This window comes from Acinonyx jubatus, chromosome D1 (assembly GCF_027475565.1).
Source record: "Acinonyx jubatus isolate Ajub_Pintada_27869175 chromosome D1, VMU_Ajub_asm_v1.0, whole genome shotgun sequence".
Taxonomy (NCBI): Eukaryota; Metazoa; Chordata; class Mammalia; order Carnivora; family Felidae; genus Acinonyx; species Acinonyx jubatus.
Genome location: NC_069390.1, coordinates 98614218 through 98640882, shown reverse-complemented (window position 1 = coordinate 98640882; position 26665 = coordinate 98614218). Strand labels below are relative to the sequence as shown.

Genomic DNA, 26665 nt, shown 5'->3' with positions numbered 1-26665 from the left:
ACACAAAAACAAAAGCAAACAGACAAAAAGGGACCGATGAAGTGCTTACAAAATCAAATCTATAAAATAAGAAAATCAAAAATAAAAACAAATCAATAGATTCTTTCAGCCACTGTCTCCTTGGGAAATGGCCGAACATCTCCAGGTCAGCGGACATGCAAAGAACTCAACACCATCAAGTCCGTGAGTCTATAATCAATGTACACAAGGGGAAACTTCTAATATATGGAGCAGGGACAAAATGTGTCAGACTCTTCAAAGCATAGATAGAAGATGTTCTGGCCCTCACCTCCCCAAATCTCTGCTTTTTAACCAAAAAAAGGACGAAGAAAACTAGGGTTTCTTTGTCCTCTGGTTCCTCCAAACTAGGTCAGGTCTGTGTGTAATTACTGGGTTTCACATTCCTTTAGAAAAAGGAAGAGATGTCAATGCATGGAGATTTTTAACAAACAGCAGACTCAAGTTAGGGGTAGAGGCAAAAGAGTGCCTCTGCTGCTGCTGGTGCTGCTAATAATAATAATAATAATCGTAATAATAATAATAAACTGGGAAATAGTCTCTCGTTTTTAATAACGGTAAGCCGATTTTCAGACAGGTAGGAAACGAGGCCTAGTTTCTCATTCTAAGACAACAACTAAACTTGAACTTGTGGATAAATCCTCCCAGTTTCATCTTCTTCCTGGGCACACTCCCTACTTAGCAAGGTTGGCATCAACTGTGAAAAAAAAAATCAAAATGTATTTATTGGAGGCTTTTATAATCAAGAACACCTACAAAGAAATTAAGAACTAGCGTTTGCATTACCAAAATTCCTCCCTTAGAAAAAGAATCACCGTGGGGTTCCTTTCAACAACACACTCATAGAAATTTTAACCACAAGATGGGTCATATACAAACCTTGGTGTTTTATGAGCTTTTCCATTTCCATCCCTACCCCAGAATAACCACTGTCTTAAAACTTATGCTATCATTCTTTTGCTTTTCTTTACGATTTCACCATATACGTATCACTGAACAACATACTATTCACTTAGATATGTCTGTTTTTAAACTTTATGTATATAGAATGATACTTATTATTTTTTACTACCTTTTTTGATCCCGATTAAATTTATAAAACTGATTATATTTAGAAAATTGCTCTGAGAAATGCAGGAAGAGGTATCTAATTCACTTTGTGCTAATCAGTCATCCTTTTATGAATACACCAACTTTATGTATTGCTTTACAGATGCTAGACATTTGAGTTGTTTGCATTTTTAGTTATTATGAACAGTACTTTAAATATTCTTATACGTGTCTCCTGGGCCATGAGTGTAAGAGTTGCATTAGGGTGTATGCTTAGGAATCACTAAGTAAAGCCAAATTGTTTTCCAAAATGGTTGTATCCAACAGTGTTAAGTGTTCCCACTGCTTTCTATCATCTGCAACAACTACTATTTTTTAGTTTTTCCCCGTCTGATGGCGCATAAGGAGGCAAAGAGTTCCTTGCTGTTTTAGTTTGCATTTCCTTGATTACTAAGAGAATGGAGGATCTTTTCATACATTCATAGACCATTTGTTCCTGCTCCAGTGAAATCAACTTATTCAGGACTTTCCTATTTCCTTTTCTTCCCTATCTTATTCTTTTTAATTTGAGGAGTTCTTTTATATTCTGAATAACAGAATATATTCTATTATATTCTGTATATATATATTATATATTATATCATATATATGCTACAATTATAACATGTTATAAATATTATATTCTGTATATATACATTACTATATTATATTATATTATATTATATTATATTATATTATATATATTATATTCTGAATAACCTTATCAGTACATCTTCTCTCAGTCTGTGCCTTACTTTTTTACTCTTCATGTTGTCCTTTTGTTTTTTTACATTTTATTTATTTTTGAGAGACAGAGAAAGACAGAGAATGAGTGGGGGAGGAGCAGAGAGAGAGGGAGACACAGAATGGGAAGCAGGCTCCAGGCCTCTGAGCTATCAGCACAGAGCCCGACGCAGGGCCTGAACCCACGAGCCGTGAGATCATGACCTGAGCCAAAGTCAGACACTCAACCGACTGAGCCACCCAGGTGCCCCTATGTTGTCTTTTTTTAAAAGTAAGTTTTTTATTGAACCATAATGTATATACAGAAACGTGAACAAATTATAAGTGTACGTACATACACAAAAGCAAGCTGGGGTTCTCAATAACTTTTATGAATGGACAGGGTCCTAAGATCAAAATGTTTGAGAACCACTTAGTCAGACATATGTGGTATCTTCTCATCCTTCTGTCACTAAACGTCATGTGCCCCAGCTCCTCTCTTCATACAGTTCTGGAAATCTTCAGATCTATCTATCTTCCAGTTCACTTTTCAAATTTACCCAAGCTGTATCATCTTTCCATTGTGTTTTTCATTTTTAAGAAGTTCTACTGAGACTGAGCTCTTCTTTCGTATCTTTCTCATCAATTTTGAGTCTCTTCATGATATCATATTTTTAATTCCCTCTTTTATTTCTTCAAAAGTCTACAGTCTGTGAGACTGATGGTTACTACTGATGTTCTAGTTTTACCTGTCACTGTGCAACAAACCATCCCAGAGCTCAGGGGATCAAAACAATAATCATTTCTTTTGCTCACAAATTTGCAATCTGTCCAGGGCTCAGAAAGGACAACTTATCCCTGCTCTATGTGGCATCACCTAAAGCAGCGTGACAGAGGCTGGGAATCCACTTTCAACACGTTTACTTATAAGGCTGGCAAGTTAATGCTGGCTGTCAGCTGGGAGCTGAGCCGGGGTCATGGGCCTGAGGCCTTAGTTCCTTAGTTCCTGTTCATATGGGTTTCCCCGTGGACTGCATGGGCTTCTTCACAGCATGCGGATGTGTTCCTAAAATGTATATCCCAAGAGAATAAGGAACAAATGTGTGGCATTTTTATGGCTTACCCTCAGAAATCACATAATATCAGCTCTGTCAGATTCTTCTGGAGAAAAAAAAAAAAAAAAGCAGTCACAAAAGCCTGCCCAGGTTTAATGGAAAGGAGCAGACTAGTTCTTGATGGTAGAATAGCAAGGTTCTAGAAGAACACATGACATTGGTCAGGAAATATTGTTGAGGCCTCTTTGGAAACAATAATCTAACTCATAGTTGCTTGTTTTCTTGTGCAAGCTCACACTTCTTGCCATTTTATTTATAAAACTTTGTTGAGGCCACTCTATAAAATGTGTTTCTACAAAGATCTGTTCTACTGTTTTTTTAGTTTCTAGGTCATTTATTTCTGCTCTCATCTTTATTATTTCCTTCTTTCTCCTGGCTCTAGGTTTCATTGGTTGTTCTCTTTCCCGCTCCTTCAGGTGTAAGGTTTGGTTGTTTAGTTGAGATTTTTCTTGCTTCTCAAGGTAGGCCTCTACTGCTATATACTTCCCTCGTAGGACCACTTTTCCTGAATCCTGAAGGTTTTGGACCATTGTGTTTTCATTTTCATTTTTTTCCCACATATATTTTTTCATCTCTTCTTTGATTTCCTGGTTGACCCACTCATTGTTTCATAGCACATTTTTAGCCTCCAGTGTTTGCGTTTGTGGTCTTTCCAAATTTTTTCTTGTGGTTGACTTCTAGCTTCACAGTGTTTGTTACGTTCAGAAACGGTGCATGGTACAATTTCAATCTTTTTGTATTTGTGACCTAATATGTAATCTATTCTGGAAATGTTCCATGTGCACTTGTGTATTCTGCCGTTTTAGGATGGAATGTTCTGAATATATCTGTTAAGTTCATCTGGTCCAGTGTATCATTTAAAGACATTGTTTCCTTGTTAATTTTCTGCATAGATGATCTGCCCATTGATGTAAGTGGGGTGTTAAAGTACCCTACTACTACTGTATTGTTATCAATTAGTTCCTTTATCTTTATTATTATTTTATATATTTGGGTGCTCCCATGTTGGATCTGAATTTTATTCTCTCAGACACTTGGGAATCATAACCAGCTCCGAGTATTTTCCTTTTTTGTTTTTTATTGTGTTTATTTATTTATTTATTTTGAAAGAGATAGAGATAGCATGAGTAGGGGAAGGGCAGAGAGACAGAGAATCCCAAGCAGGCTCTGCACCATCAGTGCACAGCACGAAGTGGGGCTTGAACTCATGAAACCGCGAGATAACGACCTGAGCAGAAATGGAGAGTCGGATGCTTAACCGACTGAGCCTCCCAGGTGACCCAGCAACTGGGAGTACTTTCAGCTCAGTTATCACTTTATGGGATTTTCAAGCCTCATGGATAGTATGAAATCTGGCTGCAAATCCACGTGAGTGTGAGCTTCTGTTTAGGCAGTTTCATTAAAGACTCTCTCCCCCCGCCCTCCAGATCCAAGACATTAGAAAGCAAGTCTCTGCGTGCAGAGCACCTTTTATCCGCTGAGGACGTCACCTTTCTGAGGTCCCATTTTTCGACAGGCAGTCTCCAGTATGACCTCCCACTACTCTGCTCAGACACTATTCTTTTTCTCTTCTCGTCTCTTTTACTCTAATCCTGTAAGAAACCCTCAGCATAAACACCATCTTCAGGGCTTACTTTACCTTATGAAATCATGCTTTCTAGCCCTTTTGAGACATTCTATTGTTTTGTTGTACACAAGCTCCAGCATTTTACATATATATGTGTTCACATATTTTTTCCTTTCCCCAGCTTCTTTTTAAAATGTTCTGACCAGGGGCGCCTGGGTGGCTCAGTCGGTTCGGCGTCCGACTTCGGCTCAGGTCACGATCTCGCGGTCAGTGAGTTCGAGCCCCGCGTCGGGCTCTGTGCTGACAGCTCAAAGCCTGGAGCCTGTTTCGGATTCTGTGTCTCCCTCTCTCTCTGACCTTCCCCCGTTCACGCTCTGTCTCTCTCTGTCTCAAAAATGAAAAAATGTTAAAAAAAAAAAAAAAAATTAAAATGTTCTGACCAGAAGGGGCTTCTCTGTACATCTAATCTATTGTATTACTGCAAAAGAAATTACTCATCACTCATTTTAGGTTATTTTACTTATTAAAAATTGATAAATGGGGCACCTGGGTGGCTCAGTAGGTTAAGTATCCGACTTCAGCTCAGGTCATGATCTCACAGTTTGTGGGTTCAAGCCCCACGTTGGGCTCTGTGCTGACAGCTTGAAGCCTGGAGCCTGAAGCCTGCTTTGGATTCTGGGTCTCCTTCTCTGTGCCTCACCCCTGCTCATGTTCTGTCTCTCTGCCTCCGTCTCTCTCTCAAAAATAAACATTAAAAAAATTGTTTTAATTGATAAATAATTTCAGGAATACATTTATATTTTTAAGAGGCAGCTATGTAAAATCTAGCACTTGAATGGAAACGCTTTGGAAAATATTAATACACTTCCTATAAAGCCATCTGAGGGAACTTAAATTTATTAGACATACTAACTTCTATCCCAGATTTTTCATGTCTTTTAAACCCTATTGGGGTCTGTGCCCCTATGCATATTTTAAACATGATTTAAAACTGCACCACAACTCAAGAAAAAGGACATTTTACTGATTTAAAAGAAAAGCAAAGAAAACAAACAAACAATTTCTAGTGTCAATGTCTTAAGGTTAAAAAAAAAAAAGATGAGGCCAATGTCTTGTAAGAGATAAATTCAAGTTCTCTTTGGCAAAATGAAAATGAATCAATTAGATTTAATATTCATATGCAAGCAGATTTAATATTCATGTGCATTTTATGAAACAGACGCCCTTACTATATTTTTTAAGTTACAGCCAAGGCTCAAAAGAAGCAGCAGCAGTTTATGGGGGGGGGGGGGGGGGGGCGGGGGGAAAGCTGTAAGCCACTGGGATAAGAGCCTTTAAATGTTAGATCTCTGCACCATGCTGAAAGCAATGGCAACAAATTATCATATTCCCCAGAAGATGACAGCCAAACTCTTACATCCCAGGGGAGAAATGGCTATCACAACTATTAGTCGGCACTGGCAGGAGACTTAACAGCAAGCCACCGAACAGACCAGTTATTGTTCTTCATCTTGTGCAACATGAACTTTCCAGCTCAGCCTGCTAAGCATCACAGTGGTCTAGGAGGAGAAAATCCACATGGAAACAAATTCCAAAATGCCATTTCCCCTATGGGCAGTATGCGTTTCCAGATTCTTCGTCCCACGTTGCTCTCCTCCCCTCTGGGTCATAACAGAACTTGGCAGATGTGAGAATTTGCTATGTATAAACTCTGGAGCCCAGATTAGAAAACTCCGCAAAGTATGCATTTGGCACTGGCAAAAATGGTTGCTTTGTGCACTGATTTGGATTTGCTAACTTAGGATATCCACAGTTTCAAAAATGTGTCGAAGACTGGTGAAATTTAAAAATCAGAAAAAAGGCACGTGTCACACACATCCCAACACAGGCTTACAAGCCCTCTGCGATCACCCTCTCCATACCAACAAAATACCAAGGCCATTACGCAATCTGTGGTTTCTTCTCATAATTGAAGAAATTAATGGCTTTGGATTCAAAACTCAGATAGCTTTACCCTGAGATATTCTCCCAGCCATGGATCTCTGTGTACAGAATCCAAAAGTGCCAGTTACCAAGCTCTCAGATAGAGGGGTCTACAAAAGGTTCTTTTCATTCACTAGCAATCTTTCTTCACAGCAAAACTTCAAAAATGCCTTTTGGAAGAGTTTTCTACTTATGAAAAAAGTCTGCAACAAACCCCTATTGTATAGCAGTGTGTTTACCAAGTTGACAGAATCCGTCTATGTTACATTTCATCTCATACCTTCTTGCTAGCTTTTCTCCTAACGTCAAAATCAAAGAGTCTTCTTACCAGGGTAGATAGTACACAGAATACATCAAGCCTAGGAGGTATTACTATGTTTAAAAGGGTTAAACCTGGAAGGGGGTAAATCCTCAGTCTGAATTGCAAGTAATTTGACATATGCAATGGCGGGGCGGGGGGGGGGGGGGGGGGGGCATGTGAAATTACATTCCCCAGGTTTAGACAATGAAAATCTAATCATAACAGTAACGAATTTTCGCATGTGAGTACTAAGGGTATATTCATATAAATTTGCTATAGCCTAGAAATTAATTGATCTTACCAGATGAGTTTACCCTTGTAAATTAGTAACAGCCTGCCTGTCCATGTGGACAGTAAAGTGGGTACAGAAGCTCAGTTATGACTTAATTCATTTTGGCCTCCTGTACCACAGACTCTTCTGGCCTCCATTTGTTCTTTTAGCTGTTTGGAATTACCTGCACATATGTCACATAAAAAACAAATAAGAAACTTAAGCTTAAATTCATGATTCTAAGAAAAATGGGGGTTTTCTTTTTATAAATTTGACAACTTATTTAGAGTAATAATGAACATGCATAAAGGGATACTACTGTTTAAAAAAAAACCCAGCATACTGTGTTTTATACTTTGCAACACAGTCTCTTAATAGAAAAGAGGAGTACAACTAACTCCTGTTCAATAAATGTAACAATTACAAATGAAAAGGCCCTCATTTCCCCCTAGACAGAAATGAAAGCATTTACTAGCAGTAACTTCAACCCCGTATTTCAGACATACGGGCTTTAAAGAAAAAATGAGTCTGCAATTTCAGGTATTTCTGTGAAGTCACATAACCGGATCCACAGATAAATTCAAGTTCTTCTCTACAAAGTGAAAAAGAGTGTGGCAGCTCACTCCGGACAGTGAAGCGGCCCATCATGGGCACCGATCATTCGGTGCCTTGAAAAAGGCATCAATATGTTTGTTCTATTTTGGACAGATCCATTTTTTTCAGTCTGCCCTTCTCCTGATTTCTCTGAAGAACAACCTTTTAAGTTCCACCCTAAACTTCTGGCTCTCAACGCCACACAGACACTCCCAATGTCATTAACAGCGCAGAGAGAGAAATAAGCCTGGGCTTGGGGCAAGCAAATGCCATTGGAATCCTAACTCTCACCACTTACTTTCTTACCTGTAGAACAACTGCTTGTATAAAGCTGCTACAAAGGCTAAAGCACAGAACCACCTAGAACGAGAGCTGGCCCAGAACAGGAAACTAGTAGGTATTGGCTATTCTTGTTGTTGTTGTTGTTGTTGTTGTTGTTGTTGTTACAATTACAATCACTCTACTTATCCTCGACCAGGTCTCTACTCCCTTGCCTAGGAACCCCAACTCTGTCACTTCCTAACAGTCTTCTAACCAACTGTAGACCCCTAACTTTCAACAGATGATGGGATCTTATACTTGACATGGAAAAGGCACATGAAAAATTCCTTCGATTTCTTTTATGTCTCTGTGCATCTGCATGAACCCAAACTTGTCCTGTTTGTTTCATCCCAGAAGAAGCAGGTCTCTCCTCCAACCTCAGGCAAGTAACAAGTACCCAAAAGAGTCACCAGCTATGCTCCTCCTCTTCCTCCTCCTCAAACAAACACAAGTGGTAGCAATTTCTACACTCTGTGTTGCAGAAGCCTTACTGATGCTCTAATTTCAGGGCTGCCGACTACCAACATTCATGTGATTATGGAGAATGGCTACTGGTTTTACTAGATTACTCTACTCTTTACCCTCAAAATCCATTTAGCTGGCATAAAGGAGGACGAGTTCTCCAAAAAATAACTACCAGTTCAAACTCATAGAAACAGAATGTAGCCAAGGGCAGGGGGATGGGGAAAATACAGAGTTCTAGAAATGGATATAGACGGGCACTTGGCTGGCTGGCTCAGTTGGTAGAGTACGTGACTCTTGATCTTGGGATCGTGAGTTCAAGTCCCACACTGCACGGAGAGGTTACTTTTTTAAAAAAAGTATACAAAATGAAAAATTATTTTTTAATTTAGTTTAGTCCCATTTAATTTAATGGGTATAGAGTTTCAGTTTTGCAAGATGAAAAGAGTTTTCGAGACTGGTTGCACAACAATGTAAGTGTACTTCACACTATTCTTAACTGTATATTTAAAAATGGTAAAGATAGTAAGTTTTATGTTACATGCTAATTTTAGCACAATTTAAATATAAACATACATATGTACCTACGTGCGTATTGGTACTAGTCAGTACCACCTCACTACGACCTCAGCAACCTTTGCCCTGAATTCATTTTGGGGAACCCTCCTCAAACCATGACTTAAATTTAGTTAGCCATTTCAATTTGTTCAAGTTCCTGGCTACCATCTAGACAGAAACTTATACAGCCTATGTCTTTCTGAAAGGTATAAAAAAATGGCCTGTTGCTGACTTACACTTGGGGTCAGGACTGAATACTCTCAGAGATGACAAGCACAGCTTCTGCTTCCCTCCACCCAGCAGAAATAAATATTATATTAAAATAGTTCTTCAAGAACACCACCCACCCTCCCGATGGAATCTTCTGCCGTCTGCACACAGGATCCTTGGAACAGAGGTATGGAAGAGAATAAACATGTACGAGAAAGCGCTCTTAACATAACCTGTTCTAATGAAACCCACCAAATGAAATCCATGTTCTAGGAAAAAATCTGAGTTGAGATGCAAATGTTTATAAAAACTATGGTTTAAAGATCATGTATTTTTAGGAGAAAAAATATATGCAGTACAACTAACACAGCAACAAACAAAAGTGCGGGGTGAGAACAGTAAACCATTTTAAGCAGAAAAGAAACTGTACTTCTGAGGTTTGTTTTTAAAATGCTAAGTATTTACTCTTTGCCTCAATATGTTTAAGAATCATTATACAAAGAGTGTTAAACACATGCAAACATATATGAACAAAGCTAAGTTTGGCTGCATTCACAGAACTTATCTGCAGTTTGGCTGGTACAACTCCCACTCACCTCATAAAGTACGTAAAGGATGTTAGCTCATCACAGATGCACGTAATGTTGACGCCAGAAAGATCCTTGGAAATATCTTTCTAACCCAACCCCTTGGATGGACAGATGATGAAAATGAAGTATTGAGGGGATAAATAAAACCTAAGTATGAAATAAATGATGAGATCCCAGCATATGAAAATGCAGTAACTTTTTAACACACTAACATCGATTTGTAAGAAGATGCGATGATGATGATGATGATGATGATGATGATGATGATGATGATGATTTTTCAAAGAACACATTCACAGTAGCCACAGACTATCAGAAGCCTTGGAAAAAACATTCCAAAAATATGTGAGAACTTTACAGAGAAAACTATAAAATGTTTGTGAAGGACCTAAGCCCTGTGCTATGTCCATAGACAGAAATACCTCATACTGAAAAGACCTCGATGCTCCCTCTTTGCCCCTAAATAATCCACACTCTAGTCTCTCTTCCAAATAAGACCACAGTAAATAATATTTTTCTGTGTTGTGAGTGACAGTGATAAGGGGAGAAGGAGGGAAAAATCTGAGTATAAACCAGGGAAAATGTGTTGTCTTACCCAAACGGTTTAAACTTTAAATGCAGGTTTCTAGTCCATAATGCCCAGCCAACAGCACCCTCGCTTTTGCTACATTCACTATTTTTCCAACTTCAAAAGTCCCTCAGATGATGATCTATCTGTATTTCCATGCAATTCTTTGTATCTGCTTTTAAAATCAGGAAGGGCTCTTAAAATGCAAAGTGAACTTTGGAAACAAAGTAGGCAGGCCAGAAGCTAATTTAACACTGTAACTTTATAGCTCACCATCCACTTATTTAAAGTCTGCACAAACTTGCACCTCAGTATTCATCCACTATGCTTCTTGAAAACAGGCAGGATGTTGCTAGTTCAACACGAATACAAACTATCCTAAGTCCCTAAAAATCAAGAACAAGGTCAGCCCTGTGAGACCCTAAAAAAGTTATAAATTAAAACTAAAGGCAACCCAAGTTATTTTCAGTTAGTACCCCAGAAGTAAAGAAAGGATGGAGTAATTTAAAATGAAAAATTAGACCTGACCCTGTGGAATTGTTAACTTCCTATTAATGTGGACTTCCAATTATAACCCCATCTCTAGATTTTGGTACATGAAGTCGGATAAGGCAGGACAATTAACAGCCATAAATCTTCAACCCAAGCAAGAGAGTGTCTGACAATTTAATTCAAAAAGGTAACTAAAAACACACCTCGGGGTTAAGGTTTAAATCCTATTATCAACTGGGAAATAAACATTTCAAACTTTTTTTTTTTTAACTTGAATTTATTTAAATTCAAGTTAGCTAACATACATAGTGCTGGTTTCAGGAGTTAAGGTCTAATAGAATAATTTCTGAGTCTCTTAATATTTTATTGTATCAGATCAAAAGCTGCTGAAATTTAAATTTCAGTTTGAAGACAATGGCAAAAGACTTCTCACTCAGAAAAAAAAAAAAAACAAAATTAACTAGAAACAGCAGACATCCCGTGAGAAGGCAGTAAGACAATGCGTCTTTTAATGTTGCGGTCACGTAAAGAGAAGGCTGTGACTGAACGCATTAACTGTGCCAGCTTCTTGGAAGCAACGGAACATGGTACCTCCCCATACCAATCCCCATAGTGATCACGACTAGCCCATTACCAGCAAAGCTACACTAAGTCCTCACTTCAGAGGTGGGAACTTTCCCGAATAAAAAGCGACTACAGAGGCCAAGTGTCTAGATTTGGGAAGGAGGACACCTGCCAACATCAGACAGCTTCCCCAGTTCAAAGAAGTAACTTTTCCCCCACTTTGAGGGAGAAGGGGAGACGATGTCATGAGGGAGGCCCAACGGTCGGAAGGCTAACGAAAGCTGGGTCCATCCTGTACACACGAATGAGTAAAGCAGCAAATCTGAACGCACAGGCCATTTAAATATATAGTCTAAAGCCTCAGTATAATGGTAGATATTATTTTATTGGCAGTACATTAAGAAAAAGAAATCATTAATTTCTCTTGGTCCCTAGTTTTTTCAAGAATGTAAGACGAAAGACTAGTGCACTATACCCCTAGAGTCAAATAGGGACAATCTCTGTCAGGCTCCCAAGTCTAACCATCGGTTTTCTTTACTGCTACTCACTCGATCACTCTTTCCTGACCCAGGTACCTCCCAGCAGACAGTGATTACTTCCACATCTGTGCCTGCAGGCTCAAATATTTCCGACCATCACCTCCTGGACATCACCCTCATATACTCCATTACCCGACAGTCAGCCCATCCATAATTAAAATGATTACATTTTCTCTTCTCTGGCCAAACCTCCTCTTCTACCTTGAATTCCCCTGTCACCTAAAAGCACTGTTGGGATAAAGCAATAATTAGTCTACTTCCTAATTAATCTACTTACCAAAGGTCTCCTCCTCCCACTCCCCCAAACCATTAATCCCTCAAATTCCAAAATATTTCTTCTATAATGAAAGCAGTGCCACAAAATAATAATCGCTACTATTTATTAGGTATGTTTTCTGTGTTAAGTGCTGGGCTTTACATACATGATCTCATTCAATCCAATCTTAGAGCAATTCTTTGGGGTAGGCATTATTATGCCTGTTTCACAGACGAATTAAACCAAGCTTAAGGCTTATCCAAAGTTAAAAAGATAGCTAGTAAATGGGAGACTAGGAGTTCAATATCAGATACCACCTCTTAACCACTATATGAAACTGCCTCATTATACAGAACACTTTTCTAAAGACTGAGGGAAGGGAAAAACCAGGTATCATCTGATTACTGTAATAGCTAAGTTACAAATTCATTATTTACTGTGCAGTTCTAGCCACAGACTCCAGATAATGTTATACTTAGAGGTACTCTCAAAACACAAATCTAGTGATCTAAAAGACCAAACAAAAACATATTTTGGTGCTTGTCCATTGTCTTAAATGATAAAGACAAAGAGTATTTCACAATCTGGCTCCAACCCTACCTCTCACCTGTTATCTTCCCATATTCCCAGTGACAGTCCCCTTCACCCCATCCACACTTTTTGATGCTAACCACTGTAGCAACTAGTGATTCTCATTCACTCTCCTCAAGGCCAGGTCTGTGGTCAATTTCTTCAATGTAGCTCTCCCTGACTTCTCCAGCCAGAATCAATTCCTCCTTCTTCCTGCTTCGATAAGCAGGCTTCTCATTCATTCCTACCTTACAGCAAACATATCTACAGACATATAATTACACTCATACATACATCATCAAACTTATTACAGATCCCGAAAAGGGAGTCATCTTATCTTTTCAAATATGGGGACACACATACTGAAACCCCATATATTTGTGTACCTGTAGGGGAAGACATGTGTGCAGCAATCTTTCCTCTTTCTGTTCCCTTACCTCTTCGTTTCTTACCCACTCCTTCCCTACACCATATTCACGCCACGGCATGTTAAAAAAAATAAATACAGTGGGTGTATGCCAAAGGGAGTATTTCCAAATGTCAAAGTAAATGACATGGTTACTAAGACTCTAGTTGGGATCAACCATGTGGTGCCCAATATATACTGTACAATGGTACTGTACAAATGGTCTCATTTACACTTAAAGAAGGAGGGCTTGTCACTGTGCTCTAGGTAGTAGAAACGGCCGCCTCTGCCCGGGATAGTGAAGCTCCTACAAACAGGGTCAAGGAATTGGGATTCAAAACATATCACTTAAGGGGCGCCTGGGCGGCTCAGGCGGTTGAGCATCTGACTCTTGATTATGGCTCAGGTCATGATCTCACGGTTTGTGCATTCAAGCCCCACATCGGGCTCTGTGCTGACAGTGCAGAGCCTGCTTAGGATTCTCACTCTCTCCCTCTCTCTCTGCCCCTCCCCTGCTCACGCTATCTCTGTCTCTCCCAAATAAATAAATAAACTTAAAAAAAATTTTAAAGTATCATTTAAGGACCAAATGTGAATGAACAATGGGATAGATTTTTATTTCCTCCCCTGAACCCCAAAGTAACAAAAGTGCTTTCCATAGACACGATTGATTTTTATTTAAAAAAAACTTTTTTTAACATTTATTTATTATTGAGAGACAGAGAGACACAGAGCGTGAGTAGGGGAGGGGCAGGGAGAGAGGGAGACACAGAGAGAGAGGGAGCTGTCAGCACAGAGCCCGATGTGGGGCTCGAACCCAGAAACCGTGAGATCATGACCTGAGGTGAAGGCAGATGCTTAACTGACTGAGCCACCCAGGCACCCCCACAGTTGATTTTTAAAATAGACAAATCACAGCATAACTCTATATAATCAAACTACATGTCATTTTCAGATTGTTTTTCTGTCTACACCCTACATCTTAAAATATTCTGATTGTAAAATGTTTGGTTTAACTGGAAAATATTTTCTTTATTACTGTTTAACAAAAAAAGGGAGGGAGGGAAGGAAGGAGGGAGGCAGGGAAGGGAAGGGAAGGGAAGGGAGGAAGGAAGGAAGGAAGGAGGGAGGGAGGGAGGGAGGGAGGGAGGAAGGAAAATGCAGTAACAGAATAAACTTAGCTTTTTATGGCTGGAACTCTAAAACCCAAAAATACAAGTTATTTAGCTTCTAAAAGGGATTCCTTTCTCTATCCTTCTAATTATTCTCAGAAGCAAAGAGAAACAGAGATTTAAGAAAACATGCATATTCTTCTAGTACAGTGCTAAAGGAGCAAGGGAAAAACACCCTCAAGTAACGGGAGAAGCAGTGGAGAGGAAGAGGGGCCGTAGGATGCTGAGGGAGGTCTGGTTGCCAAAGAAACCAAACAGTAAAGTCTAAGAGGAAAAATCATTAGTTGGAAAATCTCTGAAATGCCTTTGTAGGAGGTTAATCCCTTGTCCTAAAAGACCCACAGCAAAGAGACCAATGGTCACAAATGACATAGGGACCCCAGAGCATACCAACAGCCAAGCATCTGCCTTTTCTAAATTGCGCAGTACATCTATATCAGAGTGGCCACGGATGAATTAGGCATCTGTGATGAATCTTGTGACCTGCTGAAACCCAAATTGTGTGTGTGTGTGTGTGTGTGTGTGTGTGTGCGCGCGTGTGCGCGCGCGCTATCTTTAAAAAAGAGCTCCTGTCAGCTATAGCATTTAAGTAGGTGTAGGGCGCCTGGGTGGCTCAGTTGGTTAAGCATCTGACTGAGCCTCAGGTTATGATCTCATGGTTCGTGGGTTCAAGCCCCGCATTGGGCTCTGTGCTGACAGCTCAGAGTCTGGAGCCTGTTTTGGACTCTGTCTCCTCTCTCTGCCCCTCCCCTACTCACACTCTGTCTCAAAAATAAACATTTAAAAAAAATTTTAATAGTTGTAAATTGTATTTTTAAACAGATATAAATACAAAAACCATCACTGTTTACAATTATCACCTAGGTAAACTCAGCAAACTGGAAACACTTATGACATTAGCTAACCTCTGGCCCTCCAACCTTAAAGCCCAGTCTAAAGTTGTTTCGATTTGTCTCAGTTTACAGGGGAAAAGGGAAATTACAAAGTATCATTTATAAGTAACCAGTAGTCACTGATTTTGAAGAGTTCAAAATGAGCAAAACTACTTGAAATCCCGAAGCCAAACCTTTGTTGGAAGGCCAATAAACCATGTTGTAGTTAAGGAGAGGGGGAATTAATACAGAAAAAAAATCACATAGAAGGAAAGAATGCTAGTTTTATTTCCTCTGGGAAACAGAACACAGGGTAAGACCTCAGCTTCCAAAGCCAGACTGATTGCTCTACTCTTCCTGAGCTGTGTGACTTCAAGAAAGCTGCTTGCCCTTGCTGTGCGCTTCAGCTTCCTCATCTGTTAAGGTGAAGACAATAATGTACTTAATTCACAGGGTAGTTGTAAGGTTTAAACGAAATCGTGATTAAACGACTTAGGACAAACAGTGCTTGTTCAGGATTCAATAAATGACCATAAAATCCCTTTGACATTACCTAATTAATCTCTTCATCTTGACCACTGTTATATATATACTATCCTCCTGTGATATCACCGTCAGCCTCAACTCCCTAAAACACTTCCTTCCGTAGTACATCAAGAACCTGTGTTTGCTCATACCAAACTCAGACTATGGGTCCGGCTTTCACGATCCTCTAAAACCCGTCCCCACACAACTTCCATATGCATCTGCCCCCGGAGAATCACTTTTTGTCCTGCTACTGCTTATCACTTACCTTCACACACCTCTTTTGTATCTGCCTCTGCAGCAAGTACAGTCTTTTTAAAAGGCCCACTTTCCAGGCTCCTCTCACCCCTACCTTCTGCCTGTGCGACTGTTATCCACACTTCCAGAAAACAGTCCGGATTCTTTGAGAAGCTGCCGATGTTTTGATCCCCTGGTGACTGCCCCTAATCCTCTCAAGAACCTAGCTGCAGAGGATAACGTACACTGCTGTCTAATCGTGTCTGTTAGTTCAAACTCCACAAAGTACTCGTCTCCTAAAGATCTTCCCTAAACATCATCCACGGTTTCCAGCAAAATGCTGTGCACTGTAATAAGCTCTCCACTCACTTGTTTGTACAACTAAAAACAAGGAACAAAATTTTATTCAATAAACACAATGAATGATAAATCTTTCATTCCATATTATAGCTTTGACTATGTCAGGAGGCTGTAAATAATATTCTCTTAAATGTAGCCATAATTTTATGACCAGAAAAATATCAACACATAAACTTGCCCAAATCCAGTCACACGAGGAGAGGCAGATCCAACAGAATGAAAAATATGGCATTTCTCTATCCTCGATACAAAAAAAATAAATAAATAAACAAAATAAACAACAGGTAGCTGTCTACCATTCTTAAGTTGTTAACGGGATCATGCAGACTTCACATGGGCAGGCTCGTGTTTTCTGACCAGTATCACATTCATCCACAACAATATCAGGACCTTTCCACTTTATTCCATTGTCAAAAAACAACACCCGTGTCTATTCTAACACAAGCAATTTTACATCTCTCTGAAGTTAACAACTGGAGGAAACAAGATTCAGAGGAACCGCTGGCCATTATTATTAGATTACCCATCTTGAGATGCTTTCACTGCCAGTCTTCCTTTGTTTTGCCAGGCACTTGACTCCATAGCAACTAGTCTGAGGATGGACATAAATCCACGCACATGAACAGAGATGTGCTGAGCAAAATACTGCTTATTTACTCAGCCAATTCATCTGGATCTAACAGGGCAGGCAGTCTGCTACAGAGGCAAATGAGACGTGGACAAACAAAAGACCCCAAGGAGCAGAGTATCTCACATGGGTATCAATTATTCATTCAACAAACATACAAGGCACTAAATGTAAATCTACATCTATGCACCCTATACTATATATGCAAGGCATTTTGTTCGGTATTGTACTTAAACAAAGACTCATTCCATGGTGGCTTGCATTTTTAATAAAAGGTGTAAGACATATACCACTAAAAAGGCAAATGCAGCATTTACTGTTAATATATTTGTATTTCACATTGATTCAGGAAATGTTTAGATACGTATACTTACATAAATACACACTGGTTAAATATAAAATGAAGAAAGAAAAAGAGAAAATGAGATTAGGAATACAAGATTTTAAAAAGATGTTAGTGTACTAAAATGAGAACAATGGGATCTTTAACATTTTTCCAGAGAGCGACGAATGTACAGTGTATAGAAAACAGAATACTATGAATTTGGAGGAACAACAGATCTCAGCCAATCAGGACAATCAGGGAAGGCTGGGACTCAAAAAAGCACAACAGGGCTATTGTTGACAAAGAAGGCTGATTCCTTTTTTAAATGACAAAATTGAATACTGTTGCTCAAAAAAAAAAAAGTGTGTAAGAAGTTCTTCTAGAAAACACATGAACAGGTTTGATCATCTCTTCATCTACATCCTTTAGTACTTCGTGTATCTCTTTACTCCCTCCCAGGTCTTTCACGATCTTGGTAACAACCAATGCCTAGAGCAACGTATCAAGCACATAGTAGGTGCTTAATAAAGGTCTCTTGGATCCATTTAACAACCCAATTATTTTCATGGTTCTACTAGCCTCTGAAGTTAATTATTAGTGTTTCCCTTTTTACCAGTTTTAGAAATGCCTAGAAAACACAGAGTAAGTTGAGATAGTGGCACTTCCATTAATGTTCAGGGGCTCCAAGAAAGGAAAGTAAGTAACAGAGTGACAACTGTAGTTCAAAAAATACTTGTAATTCTCCTTCCTCTTTATAAGGTGGATTTGGGATGTAAACAGAAATAAATGTTTAAAATCTCAATTCCCATCATGATAGCCAGGGACTTTGACCGTGATCTCACAGGTAAAGAAACGAAATGGAGAACCGGCAGGACAAGGCTGTGGCTTTCACCATTTCCTCACCAAACCTGAGCACCATGTGCCTCGGGAAGCCCCCACCTGGCACAGAAAGGTCTCATCTCATCTAGTGCTTTGCGCTCTTCCCACACCTCCGAGATCACTTAAGTGTTTCACAGAATCACAATTTTTAAGTGTGTAGTTACATGAGCTGTTTACTTAATACAGTAAAAGTATAAATTATCAGCCATACAAAAATGAAAAGTTAGCCATAATCCCAAACCAGTCCAAAGAACTTGCTTTTAATTACACTAAAAGCGTATAGCTAGAGAACTAATTTTACTAAGTGATCCATTTTGAACAAATCGAAGAGAAAATTTGCAACTATAGGTATGCAACCCCCAAGAACAAAGGTATATGCAATAAAGGCACATTTCAAATCAGACTCCAGATTTATGCAAGCCATGATATTTCTTGGCTTTTAGTTCAAAAGACTTACGAACAAAATACATTTTTACAAATATAGGGGAACCAAACATGCCTAGAGTTTGGCCATAGAATTTAAAATATTAGAACAGTTCCGGAATAACTGGTTTAAGTCCCAAGTGTAAAGCATTTTTTTTTTAACTTTTAAAATGTTTATTTATTTTTTTAAGAGAGAGAGACAGAGCACAAGCAGGGGAGGGGGAGAGAGAGAGGGAGACACAGAATCCGAAGCAGGCTCCAGGCTCCGAGCCGTCAGCACAGAGCCCGACGCGGGGCTCGAACCCACGAACTGCAAGATCATGACCTGAGCTGAAGTTGAACACTTCACCGACTGAGCCACCCAGGTGCGCCCAAGTGTAAAGCATTTTTATGTTTTCATTGGCAGATATGGTTTACCTGTAGGTTCTTCACTTCTTTACCCCAAGCTGTTAACAACAGGGCAAGTGTGTGATAATTAAGCCAGAGACAGATGTTTGCACTCTAGTTACAGTTTGGGAACTTAAATGTCTATGACTTCTCCAAAGCTGTAACTTCAATTCCTTTAAAATTCTTTAAAATCTGTGATTCCTCTAAGCTCAGGGTAGATCAGCAATGACAAACAACTCATGATGCTAACTGCTGTCTAGTCGATCCAGATGAACGCTGGCTTCACATCAGCTTTAAGTTCAGCATATTTGTGTGCTTATGATACCAGTAGGAGTATAATCTTGTGAGACACAGGAGGGGGTTGGATCTGTAAGAAGACCTTTAATTGAAAAATATTCTTGATCTGAAGAAGCAATTCAGTAAAATGCTTCAGTTTTCCACAATCTAGCAATGTGACTTTAAATAAAAATCATCTCGGGGTGCCTGGGTGGCGCAGTTGGTTAAGTGTCCGACTTCAGCCAGGTCACGATCTCGCGGTCTGTGAGTTCGAGCCCCGCGTCAGGCTCTGGGCTGATGGCTCGGAGCCTGGAGCCTGTTTCCGATTCTGTGTCTCCCTCTCTCTCTGCCCCTCCCCCGTTCATGCTCTGTCTCTCTCTGTCCCAAAAATAAAAAATAAAAAAAAAAAACGTTGAAAATAAATAAAAATCATCTCTCTATACTTGGCTTTAATTTAAAGTCTTTCCAAAATAATCCCATCAATTGACCATGCTAAGAGTACAAAATGAGTAAAATAAACAATCATTTTCATTGTTATCCTCAGATCATATGCAATTAATCTCAACAATGTCGTGGTAAATATTCTTATGGCTACATTCTTGTGACCTATGCTTATTTCTACAAGACAAACTCCTAAAACCAAAACTGCTAAGTCAACGAATATACGCTTTCTTTTTTTTCTTCATTTTTTTTTTTATTTGTTTTTGAGAGAGAGAGAGGGAGACACAGAAGCAGAAGCAGGCTCCAGGCTCTGAGCTATCAGTACAGAGCCCGACGCGGGGCTCGAACTCATGAACTGCGGGATCAGGACCCGAGCCGAAGTCAGACGCTCAACTGACTGAACCACGCAGGCACCCCAACAAATACACACTTTTTAAGATACTCCTCAAATTGTACCTACCTAGTCCCTCACCCCACAGCAACACTGAGTATGGGTTTTTTTTTTTTTTTCCAAATAAAACCTCACCGTTTGGGCAAGTAAAAAAGAATTACATCATAATTGACATTACATAATTGACACTGGGTGGTGTGTGTGTGTGTGTGTATATATATATATATACACACACACACACACATAAGGTATATCTAACATTAGATATGTACATTGGATAATTGTATGTTTTTTTCATTGCTGCTAAAAATTTCTATCAGCTCATTTTTAGCTCAAAAGCCTCTTGCTCAACCTCTGAATTTTAGCAGGCTTATAAAAAAAAAAGAGAAATACACCATAAAATAAAACTATCCTGATACTCCTGTCCTGGAAACTACTTCCTCAAACCTAATGTTGGCAAGAAAACATCTCCGCTACTTGGGCTCTGATACAAAAGGTATACACAGGAGACCGGATACAACACCTGGAGGAATAAAGTCTATCTGCAATTAGCTACACATTGTTTGGAATTTATAAGTCAGATCAACCCACTTGGGATTGGTTTGTTTGTTAACTACTTTCCTAGACATCCCTTTTAAAATCTTAAGTGCATTTGAATGCATAGTTCTGTCATGGAGCCAAGAAATAATGAAACAGGGACTATCAACTCTCTTTAATGCTGTCAGATTACTAAAACATTAATGACAAAGCATCATATTAAAGTGATCTATCTTAAAAAGTAGTATCAGACCCCATTAAATTACAGCTGATTCATTCATTGTTACTTTGCCCGAACAAACCTAAAAGACTTAAGTAGCTTTTGGGCTCAACATTTTCTCTAACTTGTCCAACTCATTCAGACACTGCCAAGGCCAGCTCCAGAGTGATTACCTGGTTTGTGATGAATGCATTTCTTAAAGACTATTAATGTACTTACTTATGCCAGCATAGCTGGAGGGGAGAAAACTGGCCCAATGAGATCATTAGTCGTTGACACCAGATTATAGTAACATTCAAAAAGACAACAGGTTGCTTAGCAGCAGCTTTCCAAATGCATTCATATGAAGAAAACTGACAGTAATCTTCTCCACAGAAAATCAGACTGAACCTATTCATACAACAGTACTCACTGATCCCTCGGCAAAGAAGCTCAGCTAAAAAAGTCTACCAGAATTCTTGGCAAATTCTCGTCATACATGGAACTAGAATCTGGGATCATTGATCTCTCTCCCCAAAGTTCTCCCACCTTCTGTGAGTGGGGAAAACTTCCTCTCCTCAGAAGTTCATGCCACTCAACCATATGACTCTCTAAGTCAATGTTCTAATTCATCTCCAGCCCACCTTTCAAAGTACGAGAATAATTTGGCACTGGCTCAGTCTTCTCCATCCTAGTTACAACCATCCTTCTAGCCAACCTCCCATTATTGAGATGTTACTGCCAAGGACCTTTGTCTCCTCTCCTAGATTAGTCATAATCCATAGCTAGTCCAGTCTTGAAATCCTAAAGTACTATATCTGCATCAGCTAGACAGATTTTTTTCCAATTTCCAACATTCATAATACTTGTCCTGCAAAATTATAAGAAACAACTAACAAGGATTCAAGATAATGTTAATCCCCGCCCCCCCCAATAGATTAGTCTATTGTCATTGTTCTCATTGCCTTATAGAACCACATCAACAAACACTCTTTAACGTCATTAGAACCTTCCATCACTTGACCCCTTCTCCTTCCCTTTTCTTGAAATTGCTCCTTATCTTATCACGACCAAGTTTCTATGACAAGTAGTCTTTAATCACTAGTGTTACCTATTTACTTAACACTCCTCAATCCCCTAGTATTGGCCTCCCACCCTATGACTCTAGTGAAACTCGTCCCACTAAGGTCACCAACTGACCTACTGATAGATACTTCCCAGTCTCCATCTTAATGACTTCCCAGCAATATTTTCCAGAACTGACCACTCCCTTCTTTCAACTCTTCCTTCTGCTCCCAACAAACCCTCCCCTACCTCTCTGGTACCTCTTTTATTATTGACCCTATTCCTCCCCCTCCCTTCCCATCCTCCCCACAGCAGCCAGAAGGATATTTGTTAAAGGTCTAATTTGGTCATGACACTCTCTGGCTTAAAACAGTTCATGTGTTTTTAGACAAACTCTTTTCATGTGGGTTGCCAGGTGACCGTTTAATTCCCCTGGCCTCATTTGTCTCCACACTTCCCCGCTCTACACAATCCTGCCACACTAACTGACGTGCAGGGCCCTAAAAGGACCAGGGTTTTTCTCTCATCTGCTCTAGCCATTTTCAGATACTATTTCCTCAAGTGAAGCAGCTCAGCTCTTTCCAACACCCCTAACCCCACCCCTAAGTGGGAAGCTGTACAACTTCACTTGGCTGTCTCCTAAAAAGGCCTTCCCACCCCCCAGAACTGGGTTAGGGTCTACATGCTGTCACAAATGCCCCGGTGCAGCACTTGGCCTTTGTAACTGCAGTTTTTGTTGCTTTTCCAATCTCCCACCAGATGATAAGTTCCCTGGAGGTAGTAACTGTACCTTGTTCACCTTGTTAACCCAATATATAACTAATCCTGTGTCAGACATAGAACAGGAACTTAATAAACATTTCTCAAACACTGAATGAATAAAGGGCACCCTTTTCTGCATGCCTAGAACAGTTTCCTAATTCAGGTCATTATTTCCTGCTTGAATTGAATACTAGAAGAGTCTCCTAATAATGAGTGTTTCTCCTGACGAACAGTCTCTCTACCTTCAATCCACACTCCATATTGCCACACGAATCCATAAATGCAAACTTGATTCCATGTGTCCCCTTCTTAAAAGGTATGAGAGGGCACCTGGGTGACTCAGTCATTAAGCAACTGACTTCAGCTCGGGTCATGATCTCACAGTTCGGGAGTTTGAGTCCCGCATGGGTAAGCATTGGATAAGCACGAGCCCCCCTCCAGGTGAGCACGGGCCCCACATCGGGTGAGCACAGGCCTGCTTCAGAAGCCCCACTTTCTCTCTCTCTCTCTCTGCCCCTCATGGGATTTTCTCTCTCTCTGCCCCTTGCTCACTTATACCCTCTTTTTCTCTCTCTCTCAAAAAATAAAAAATAAAAAAGGTATTATAAGTTTCCCCACTATCTACAGGAACAAATCCAAACTCCTTAGCATAAAATACAAAGCTCCTCTGTTGTCTGGTCCCCACAACCTATCCTTTCTCACCTCCTACGACTTCCTCACACTGCTACTGTGCTTTGGCCGGATGAAACCATTTACACTTTCCTGAACTTACCATGCCTTTTCCAAACCCGTCTTTGCATCGACCCTCAATTCCCTTTCCCAGTGTTCAAAGGCTATGGTTTGAACTTCATGGTAACATAGAGAACACTTCCTGATTCTGCTACAGACTGATCGTAAGTGGCCAAATATTAGGATAAAGTATTCGTCTCCAAAGAAAAAAGTACCGCGCGCATCTTAGATCATTTTCCCCAACAGAAGCGGAGTCTAGTTACGTAAGTTACTTTCACCGGGGTCCATCTGGGCAAGAAATTCTCCTTCTTCACAACACACTTGCATCTTAGTCCATTACTGAGGGAAAGAACACCAGACTCAGGAAGAACAAGAGGAAAAAAGAACGTGTCAGGATCTTGACTTCGCAATAAACACACTCTAAGCTAAAGCGGCATTAAGTAGAATTCTAATATAATAAAACGCTTGTCACTAGCAGTTCTGTCATGAAGAACATGTAGGAGGAAGGCCTGTCATCTGACAATATCCACCAGGTAAGCATTCTGCAAGTATCAGAAATAACAAGCAGAAGGTAACCGTTGCTGCCACCAAAAGTCTGTATCCCTAAATGAACCCTACTGTGAAATGAGGTGGAAGTTGTGTTTTTCCTGTCCTAAAATCCAACTTGCTCACATTCCTCACAGGTAGCCAGTGCTGGTAAAGTACAGATCTGCCAGCATGAAAAGCAGTCAGTGTTCTGCCTTAAGTATACGTGGCTTGTCAAGTAAATGCTGCCTTTGTGGTAGTTGCTAGAGCAATAACCAACAACAACAACCCTCCCCCCAAAAAGGGCAGTCTGCACAGCGCATTAACATCTCCTTTCTTAGGATATTGATTTTTGCCACACCAAGCCTCTTGTTATGATGAGAAATTCACATTGACTCTACCAGGTCGACACTATTCAGAATCTGACCGGATTTATATAGAATTAACCGCGTGGCATGTGCCCAGCACTCATTCATTTCTGTTCAGCGAGTCTTTAGTGAAGGACAACATAAAAGAAAGCCTTGGCTCAGGCAGATCTGGCTTGGAGATCAAGCTCCACGACTGACTACCAGTCCTGCACTTTGCACAACTTGTTTAACATCTTCAATCACAATTTCCTTCCCGTAATATAGAGACGACAGAAGTACCTAGCTCACAGGGTTGTTCTTGGGATTTCATAAAATAGTATATTCAACACAATGCCAGGTACACGGTGAGCACATTATGAACACAATTATTACTGTTACTTGGATTTTGCTCCTGCAGCTATTGTTTGCTTTACAGAAGGTCGACATCAAAGAGGGTTACGAATTCCACATACAAAAAAGAAACAACTCAAGCTGAGAATTGAAAGGCAGAGCAACCTACTTATTAACAGACTCATCTATAAAAGACGAATACAAGATTCCCATTTCAGTTGCCAAGCATTGCTCAAAACCTACATGTTAGCAACAAATGCTCCAAAGGATATGCTCTGATTATCCAGGTGCTATTGCCTTCATCTGGGCATCTGCAGAAATTGTGGAGAAAGAAAACCAAACGAAGTAAGAAATCACACTAAGGTACTTATTAAGCAGCAAAATGCTACCTCAGAAATTGCAAATATTCAAAATCCTCTCCAAATGACATCCTACCACCCATTGATTAGAAGCAAAATGGACAGAACGTAACCCTGAATTTGAGTAGCCTGAACTCAACCTGGAGCTTGTCCTTAATTAAGCTTTGACAGGTAAACTCGATGAATCTACCCTTAGGGGCATACGTTGATTGAAGTAACTAGCAATGTTGTTTGGACCTTACAAACAGGAACCCTGACAACCCCTGGGTAAATGCATTTTGCTAATCAATTCTGACAAAATATAATAATAAAATGGTGGAAGGTGGAAATGACAGAATAATACCATTAATTAAGACCTGACTCAATTCTTTCCTTCTAATCTTAAAAGTCACAAGAGCACTTCTTCCCGCCTGGCAATAACATTCCAACCAGTGAAACTCTTAGCTCCTCTCCTCATCCCACCTTCCACCAACTCTGGTCCAATTCCTACTGGACAATGAGAAGGGAAACAAGGTCACAGGCTATGAGATAATGAAGAGGTCCCAAACGAAAGACTTCTAATTAAACTTAATGTCCTAAGGTTTGGGCATTGGAAGGCACGTTAGAGACATATAGGATAGCTATCACAATTTCACTGGTAAAGAAACTGAAAGAGTTGCCCAAGTCTCACGCAACCAGTTACCATTAAAGCCAGGAATGGAACCCAAAACTCTTAGATCGCAATCCAACATCTTTCCTACTACGTCGCTGAGATCAGTTTTCAGAAGATTGTACAATGACTTCCTCTCCTTTTTTACTATATAATATCCAGAATATAAGACAAAGGATGAAGCACTGGGAACAAATAAAAAAATACTAATAGCTAACACTTACTGAAAGCTTATGTGCCAAGCACTCTATTAAGCACTTAAGTGCATTATCTCCTTTAATCCTCTTAACAACCCCAAAGGTGGGTGCAATTTATTAGCCTCCTTTTACAGATAAGGAAATTTAGGTAGACAGAGGTTAAATAACTCACCCAAAGTCACACAGCTAGTAAATGATGGATCTAGAATTTGAGCTCAGTCTAACTCTAGAATTTGAGCTCATCCACAATTCACTAGAATGCCATCAATGCCATAGTATTTCCCTCTGGCCCATGCTCTATCACAGCAATAGCTTCCTACTGAAAGCAAAGGGATGAAAAATAATAATTTGGTGAATTAAGTATCTATGATAAACCTGAGAATTTAGGGGTGTCTGGGTGGCTCAGTCGGTTAAGGTCCGACTTCGGCTCAGGTCATGATCTCATGGTTCATAAATTGGAGACCTGCGTCGGGCTCTATGCTGACAGCTCAGAGCCTGCAGCCTGCTTTTGATTCTGTTCTCCCTCTCTCTGCCCCTTCTCTGCTCACACTCTCTCTCAAAAATAAACAAACATTAAAAAAAAAAAAACAAACCTTAGATTTTAATAGAAGCCCATTTGCTTTCTCATCACCAAAATCCTTCTCCTGTTCCTCATCAATTCAAACCAACAGATCTATACTGAATATGGGGGGGGGGGGGGGGGGAATGTCCATAGGTGCCCATGCCAATGTACATTCAATCACAGGCTCTTGTGTGGTAAGGATCCTAAACAAAGTTGTATCTTTACAGCACCCCCCACCACATCTCACAATTATGTTATGGTGTATCACAA

The 26665-nt window shown here is 39.9% G+C and overlaps 1 protein-coding gene and 1 long non-coding RNA gene across 10 annotated transcripts in view; both read right to left on the bottom strand.

Annotated features, from left to right (window-relative positions):
* Positions 1 to 26665, bottom strand: part of SIK3 (SIK family kinase 3) — a 244593-nt gene that overhangs the window by 134896 nt on the left and 83032 nt on the right. The gene's annotated exons all lie outside the window — the stretch shown is intronic.
* On the bottom strand, positions 17618 to 20304 carry LOC128311931 (uncharacterized). The gene is made up of 2 exons (XR_008290648.1): positions 19725 to 20304; positions 17618 to 19488 (listed from the first exon to the last, which is right to left on the bottom strand). It is a non-coding gene; the product is annotated as an uncharacterized LOC128311931 (long non-coding RNA).